The sequence below is a fragment of the Pongo abelii genome, chromosome 1, assembly GCF_028885655.2.
Source record: "Pongo abelii isolate AG06213 chromosome 1, NHGRI_mPonAbe1-v2.0_pri, whole genome shotgun sequence".
In the NCBI taxonomy this organism is placed as follows: domain Eukaryota; kingdom Metazoa; phylum Chordata; class Mammalia; order Primates; family Hominidae; genus Pongo; species Pongo abelii.
In genome coordinates, this window is record NC_071985.2 from 88,788,595 (window position 1) to 88,796,139 (window position 7,545).

The window sequence follows — 7,545 nt, forward strand, 5'->3', positions numbered from 1 at the left end:
GAAGGCTGGTGGGAACAGTACCTTTTCAGCGGGTTGGCCTGGGCAGGAAGGAAGTCTGTGTGGTCAAAGGGCACCCCCGCCGGCGAGACTGGGCTGCTGCTTGGGCTGGGCGGTCAGAGTATGGAGTGGGGCTGGGGTGAGGTGGCAAGCAGCCCAGGGTGGGAGAGACGTCGTGACAGAGCGACTGGAGGCCACGTCCCACGTCCCAAAAGGGTAGGGAATGCAACTGGACCCGAGACATAAATAAGCCGTCTTCAGGACGCACATTCACGTCTCAGGCATGTGTCTGGGGCTGAGATGAAAAGAGGTCCGAGGGAGAGAAACAAGGCAGCATCGTCGACTAAAGTGGTGGATTGGGGTTAGGTTGGGAGATGCGACATGGCGGTGGTGGTGCCGGCAGAATGAGGGGAGAGAGTGTGGAGTAGCCGGAACACGATGAATATAGACGGTGCACATGCCACGCGTACACTCGTGTGGTCGCGTTAAGGACTGTGTGACCAACTAGGGGAAAGTGATGAGTTACTCCCCGGAGTCGCGACTTCCTTCCTACTGGAAGGGCAACCATGGCATCATTTTCTGGATGTGGGGAGCCAGCGAGGGGGAGAGAGAGAGAGGAAAAGAGGTCGAGGTGGTGAAATGTGAAGAGGAGAGGTGGGGCGAGTGGCTGCAAGCCCGTGGTGCCTGGCGGTGTTCCTTGAAGTGAAATGCGTCGGGCAGAGGCGGTGGCAGGGCAATGAAGAGAAACAGGAGCAGGAGGCTGCCCAGGGCTGGTGTCTGGCGCGCTCTCGTGTTTGGAGGGGTTGTTGTTACCAAGGTGGGGGGGCGGGGGGACAGGCTCAACCGTAAGTCAGTGGAGAGAGGCACGGAAGAAAGGGCAGAGGGGCGTCGCGCGTGGGAGCGCAGCCGGTGCCGGACTCGCTCGCGCGCCCCGAGTGTAAGGAGGCGGCAGAGGCGAGCGCAGCTACGCCTTGGTGCTGCTGCAGCACCAAAATGGGAGGGTGTGCTGCATGGGCCGGGAATCGAACCCGGGCCTCCCGCGTGGCAGGCGAGAATTCTACCACTGAACCACCCATGCACCGATGGCAAACGCCAACGGAAGCTGGTGCAGCGGAGCTCGCCACCAGCGGCCGTTCACTGGTCACCGCCTGCCGTGGGCCTCCGTCCTATTGGAGCGGCCACGAGAGGCTGGCCCGATGGGGCGGGCAGAAGGGGAGGCTCCCGTCACGTCGAGGGACCTGAGGCGGGGCGCGGAGGGAGAGCGGAGGGAGAGAGGCCGACTCGGCCCATCTTGCGCTTTCTCTGCCGCCCAGGGCCGAGAGACTGCCCGCCGGGGTCTCCAGGGGAAGAACCAGCCGTGGCCCGCGCCCGAATGCCCGTGTGGGCAGGTGAGCTGTGGCGGGCCTTGCTGAGCGCGGATCCCCGGCACAGACCCAAAGTTCTTGTTTTTGTTTTTGTTTGTTTGTTTCTTTCTTTCTTTCTTTCGAGGGTCCTTTTTTTTTCTTTCTTTTCTTCACCGCCGGGCCGGCCTTCTCACTTGTGTCACCTGCGGGTGGGTGGGGAGGTGGGTGTGTCAGCGAGCGGGGGCGGCGATGGGGAACGGGTCTCGCAGCCGTGGCGTGCGGGCTCAGAAACGCAGACCAAGTCCGTGGGCGCCTCGCTCCTGCGCTGTGACCCACCCCACCGGCTCGCACTTGGGCTGGTAGGGAGGCTGGAGCGCGAGAAAGGAGCGGAGGAGCGCTTCGGCAGAGCCGCAGCTGGCTGACCCTGGAGAAGGCGCGCTGGGTGTGGCTGGGACGGCCCAGGCCGCGGCTTCCCCCGTGGGGATGCGGTGTGGCGCGGAGCTGGTCCCGGCGGGGCCTGGCGTTTGTGGGCGCGTGACGGGGATCTAGGGCTTCCGCTCGTGATTCCTCGTTGGCTGTCTTTCCGGGTTTGGACTCGCCTGCCAGGCTGTGTGCAGGGTTCCCGCTGCCTGTGGCCGGCAGGCGTCCGGGCTGCAGGTGGGCCGGCAGGCAGGTGTTAGCGGGAAGGGAGCACAAGTAGCGAGGTGGGATCGGCGACGTGGCTAGGGCGTCTGGAGAATGGAATGCGCGGCCGGGGTCCGAGGGGTCGGAGGAAAGGACAGGATGTTGGATGGCGTGCCTCTGGTGGGAGAAGTGTGTGCGGCTCCACGAGCGAGTCGCTCGCTGCCGTTCAGCGGTCAGAAGTTGGAGGGTGAAACCGGGCGGGCTGTGCAGGCCAGGACGCCTCTGGGCAGCGCAGCGGCGATTCGAGGCGGTGGGCGGTGGGCGGTGGGCGGTGGGCGGAGGCCGGTGGGAGGAAGGAGGGAAAAGGAGGAATAGGGCAAGAATCTGGGCTGTGTCTGTTTGGGCGGGCGGAGGAGATAGGCAGGGAAGAGCGTGGAAGGTGGTCGCGGTCGCTCGCTGTGTGTGGGGCCAGGGAAGAGGGCGTGCGAGGTGGCGGGGAGGGCGTCCGTCCGAAGGGCAATTGGTAGAGGGTCGCGGGCGCTGGCGCATGGTCCTGGGCTGTTTCTGCGACAGGCGGCGGGTGGGCAGGAAGAACGGACGTGCCTGAGAAGCGGCGGCGTTTTGGAGGCTTGCTTCAAGGGGGCTGGAGTTTGGAGAGCGGGCAAGGGCTCAAGGCAGGAACCGGCCAAAGGTGCTCCAGGGTTGCCATGGGCGTTGCCCTCCGGCGGGCGGGCCAAAAGGTCGGCTTGTCAGGAGTGGGATTCGAACCCACGCCTCCAGGGGAGACTGCGACCTGAACGCAGCGCCTTAGACCGCTCGGCCATCCTGACGGCGCGCCGGGGCGCGTCGCCGCTCGCATGGCTGGGACCCGGCGCGAACGCCTGCGCCGTTGGCCGGCGCCTGTCTGGGTTCGGTGCGCAACCGACGGACCGCGCGGGCGGAGCGGGCGCCAGGTGAACGGAGCCGGCCGGCGTTGACGTGGACGCCCCCGCGTCCCCACCCCGGACCCAAACGGTCCGCGTCGGGCCGGCCGCCGCCGCCGCACGCCCCAGCCCCCGCGCCTGGGCTCGCCGAACCCCGCAGGGCGCTGCGCCCACCGCGTCCTAGGAGCAGCGGCCTGACTGTTTCGCCCGCGCCTCTTCCTGCCCCGGCGCGATCCCCGCGTTGGAGACAGCAGGCAGGGCGCACGGGGAGGTTCCACGCCGCTCCGGTACCTGTCGGGGTCCGGGTCCGGCTCCGGGTCCCAGCGGGATCGCAGGGTGCTTTGTTGGGTGTCGGGGTAGGTCGCGCCAATGGTGGCGGGGGGCGGGTGGCGGGTGGCGGGTGACGGGTGGCGGGTGGCGGGTGGCGGTTGGCGGGTGGAGGGCGAGCACGCACCGGGCCCCTGCGGTCGGGGGAGGGGATCAAGGCAGGGCTAGGCGTCCGCGGTCGCAGTGGGGTCTGGCGTCCCGGCGACGGTCGCCGTCGTCCTCGTTAGTATAGTGGTGAGTATCCCCGCCTGTCACGCGGGAGACCGGGGTTCGATTCCCCGACGGGGAGGCAGCCGTCCTTTTTGGGCCGCCGCCTCGGACCCAGCCTGTGGGCCCTCCTTCTCCTTCCTCCGCCCTCCAGCTAGTGGCAGTGCGCCATCTCGGGCCTGGCCTGCCCGGCCCCTTGGCCCCCTGGGCCCCCTGGGCCCCCTGGGCCCCCTTGGCCTCCTGGGCCCCCTTGGCCTCCTGCCTTTTCTTCTCGCCCGCGGCTTGGTCGCCGCAGGCGGGCGGCCTCCTCTGGCCCCCCACGGCGCCCGACGAGCTGCCGGCCCAAAGTGGGTGTCGGAAGAGGCTTTCTGCGACGCACAGGGCCCGGCGCCCGGTGGGAGGCGGAGGAGCGAGGACCCTGTCGGCGCCGGCCGTGTCCCCGCCGGGCACCTGGTGGGGAAGGGCTCTGGCGGCCCCGGGCGGCGAGGGAGCGAGAGCGCCCCCAGAGGCAGGCGGGCGGAACGGGGCAGCCGCGCTCGCCTTGCACCGGTGGGGCGCCGGGCGGCCTTCGGCGGGGCCGTGGCAGCGCGGAGCTGCGGGCGGGCGGACGGACCGGGCGTCGGGGCCGGGCTGCCCCGGGCGTCGGCGGCGCGCTGGTGGGAGCCCCGGGCCGGCGTGGCGGGGCTGCCCGCGCCGTGCGGCGTTGGTGGTATAGTGGTGAGCATAGCTGCCTTCCAAGCAGTTGACCCGGGTTCGATTCCCGGCCAACGCAGCGGGCCGACCTTTTGCGGAGGTCCCGGGCGCGGAGCTCGTGTGGCAGCTTGGCCTGTGGCTGCGTGCCTGTGCGCCCGGGAAGGAGGCGCGCGGTGTTTGGAGGGTGTGCTGCGAACAGGGCAGAGCTGCTCGTGAGGGCAGGCCGGTTGCCGCCGGCGTCGCGGGGGCTGGTTGCGGGTGTTTGTTTTAACCCGAAGCAGGGGACAGGCGCCAAGGTAGCGCCAAGGTAGCGCCAAGGTAGTGCTGGGGGCCGGAGGCGCCCGGGGCCAGGAGGCGCAAGCCGGGCCCCGAAGCCGTCTCTCCCTGGTGGTCTAGTGGTTAGGATTCGGCGCTCTCACCGCCGCGGCCCGGGTTCGATTCCCGGTCAGGGAAGCCTTCCTTCTTTGGCTCTGCCTGCCAGCTGCCAGGCCCCTTCACACCTCCCCTTTTGGCCAACAGGCTCGCTCGCTCGCTTCTCCCGCGCCCCAGCCACAACCTCCCGCGGCCTCCACGTGCGCCCCAACGCTCCCCGCCTGCCTCCACCCATCCGTCCTTTTGGCCTCGCTGGCGCCACCTTCGCAACATCAGCTTCACAGCTCTTCCTTGTCACGTGCTCGCCTCGCTCCCACTCTTTCTCAGCGGCAAAGCCCACTGGCCAGGTCAGGCTTTCTCCTCCCATGGCCGCCAGGTGACCCGCCACCACCACCGCCACCCTCGCACTCTCGGCTGGCCACCGAATGGGCCAGGACTCTCGAGCAGAGCGGCTTCCGCCAAGCCAAGCCCGGTGGCTGACGGGCCACTTCTCTCTCGGCTGCGGGGGATCTGGGCCTAATGGTTGGGCCACCCGCCAGAGCCACTCATGCCAGCAAGCGCACTGGCTTTTCCGAGGCGTGCCAGACCCTGAGCGCGGGATCCGTGATTGGGCTCCACGGGTGTCACCGGCTTCGGTAGAAATGGCAGCGGAACTTGAGGAGCCGAGACCACGGGCCATAGCGCCAGGGAGGCCGAGCTGCGACAGTCACTCTGGCAGCATGACTATGTTCTTCTTCATGCGGACATGATATCGATGGGATTCCTGTGACGTGTGGTAACACGTGTAGACTGCGTAGTGATCGATGAGCCACTGAGGGGATGTAGGGCATCCATCCCGTGGGTGTCTGTCGTCTCTACCTGTTGGGAGCGTCTCAGGTGCTGTCTTCCAGGAGCTCTTCGGAAACACGCACTAATACGTCGTTGTTACCCCTAGTCGCCCTACTCTGCCCTAGAACATTCTTAGAACGTATTCCCTCCATCTAAACGCATGCTGGTACCCAATTCACCAACCTCGCTTCACCGCAGTCACCCACACACCCTCTCCAGCCTCTGATCTCTACCTGTTGAGAGCATCTCAGGTGCTGTCTTCCAGGAGCTCTTCGGAAACACGCACTAATACGTCGTTGTTACCCCTAGTCGCCCTACTCTGCCCTAGAACATTCTTAGAACGTATTCCCTCCATCTAAACGCATGCTCGTACCCATTTCACCAACCTCTCTTCACCGCAGTCACCCACACACCCTCTCCAGCCTCTGGTGTCTATCGTTCTACTCTCTACCTCCACAAGGTGAACTTTTTGAGCTCCCAGGATTGGGGTAAGAACCTGCCCTCTCTGTCTTTCTGTGCCCGGCTCATTTGGTGTTCCATCGTGACCTATAGCTCCGCCTCTGTTGCTGCAGACGAGAGGATTTCGTTCTTTTCTACGGCCAAATGGCATTCCATGGTGTCCATATGCCACATTCTTGTTAATCCATTTCCCGGCTGACGGACACTTAGGTTGTCTTAACGACATCTTGCCTACTTGCACGTCCTTCATAGGCTCTCTGCAAGAAGAAAAATATGGCTCTTTTTGCCCGACCTCGCAGGCAGTCAGACCTTATGGTTGTCTTCCCCTGTTCCCTAAAAGTCGCTGTTCTTCTATTCTTTCTCAAGGTGCGCTGATCTCATATTGTTCAAACACACGTGTTTTACCATCAATTTGTAGAGTTAACACAATTGTCACAGGGGTCCTGAGGTGAGGTACATCCTCAGCTTACGGAGATAACAGGATTAAGAGATTAAAGTAAAGACAGGCGTAAGAAATTATAAAAGCATTATTTGGGAACCGAAGAAAGTCCATATTAAAATGAAGTCTTCACAGTTTACGTGCCTCTGCCGCGGCTCCAGCCGGTCCCTCCGTTCGGGGTCCCTGACTTCCCGCAACATACACGTGCGTGTGTGTACACGTGCTCCCGCTCACTGTTGACGGGTTTGAGATTCTCGCCTATTCTGGATGTGAAAATGAATCTTGAGAGGTCCCATTAGTTAGACCAACCTGGCCACGGGCATTGAAGCGTGGAGATGCAGGAGTTCGTGGGGAAAACCCAACGGCCAGGCTGACCAAAGCGCATGTGCGGGGTTGGGGTTCCTGATAGACTTCCAGCCGAAGTTTGCTTCCCATTGCCTGACCTACGCTCTCTATCTTCTCCCCAAATGTCAAGGAACATGTGGAGATGGTACCCATCCCCAGCGCCAAGATTCGCTGTGGAACGCTTTTCCCATCCCCTCCTTAGCACAGATGAGCCCAGTGCTCCAACCCTCTATTCAACCCGTATTGATCATTATTGTTTGGCTGATCCCCCAAGTCAATGGCAGAAGTCAGTCGACTTCTTGCCAAAACTCCTCTGTAGGGGCAAAGTAGACGTCCAACCAACTGCACAAACCTCTCCCGTGTCATTCGTGGGATCTTGGCACAGTCGGATCACCTGCAGAGACCAGACCCTGTCGGGGATAGAGATGTTTGCCATCCCCACGGGAGGCTGGCTTGCTTGCCAGCGTGATGTGGGTGGATGTCAGTGGGTGACAGTGATGGACGAAGGTGTCCGTTCCCGTGGCTGGCGTCCACCCCCGCCCGGGGCAAGGGGCTGACACCGAGGAAAGGAGAGAAGCATGTCGCGTGCTGGGAGCTGGAAGAAGGAGTCCAGGGTGTCCAGGGGGTGCACAGGGCTGGCTGGCCAGGTCTGGGAGTGAGGCTGTCCAGTGAAACGGAGGTTGTGCAGATGCCTGGGGCGTCAGGGCACCTCGCGGGCCGCCTATGCGGTCGGAGGGATCCCAGCTGGTGGCGGAGCTGGCGTGTGTCTGAAGAGCCTGAAGGAGGCCAGGGCTGGGGGATATGAGTCGTCTGAGTGAGGGACATTGACGGCGAGAGGGAGAGTTGACTGTGCGAGAGAGAGAGACAGAGAGATAGAGACAGAGAGAGAGAGAGAGAGAGAGAGACAGAGACAGAGACAGAGAAAGACAGAGAGGGTGAGAGATTGAGAGAGAGAGACAGACAGAGAGAGAGAGAGAGTGTGTGTCTG

The 7,545-nt window shown here is 63.9% G+C and overlaps 2 non-coding genes across 2 annotated transcripts; both read right to left on the reverse strand.

Annotated features, from left to right (window-relative positions):
- Nucleotides 1-1,004: 1,004 nt before the first annotated feature.
- Nucleotides 1,005-1,075, reverse strand: TRNAG-GCC (transfer RNA glycine (anticodon GCC)). Its single transcript has one exon. It is a non-coding gene; the product is annotated as a tRNA-Gly (tRNA).
- Nucleotides 1,076-2,711: 1,636 nt separating this feature from the next.
- TRNAL-CAG (transfer RNA leucine (anticodon CAG)) lies at nt 2,712-2,794 on the reverse strand. Its single transcript has one exon. It is a non-coding gene; the product is annotated as a tRNA-Leu (tRNA).
- Nucleotides 2,795-7,545: the final 4,751 nt, after the last annotated feature.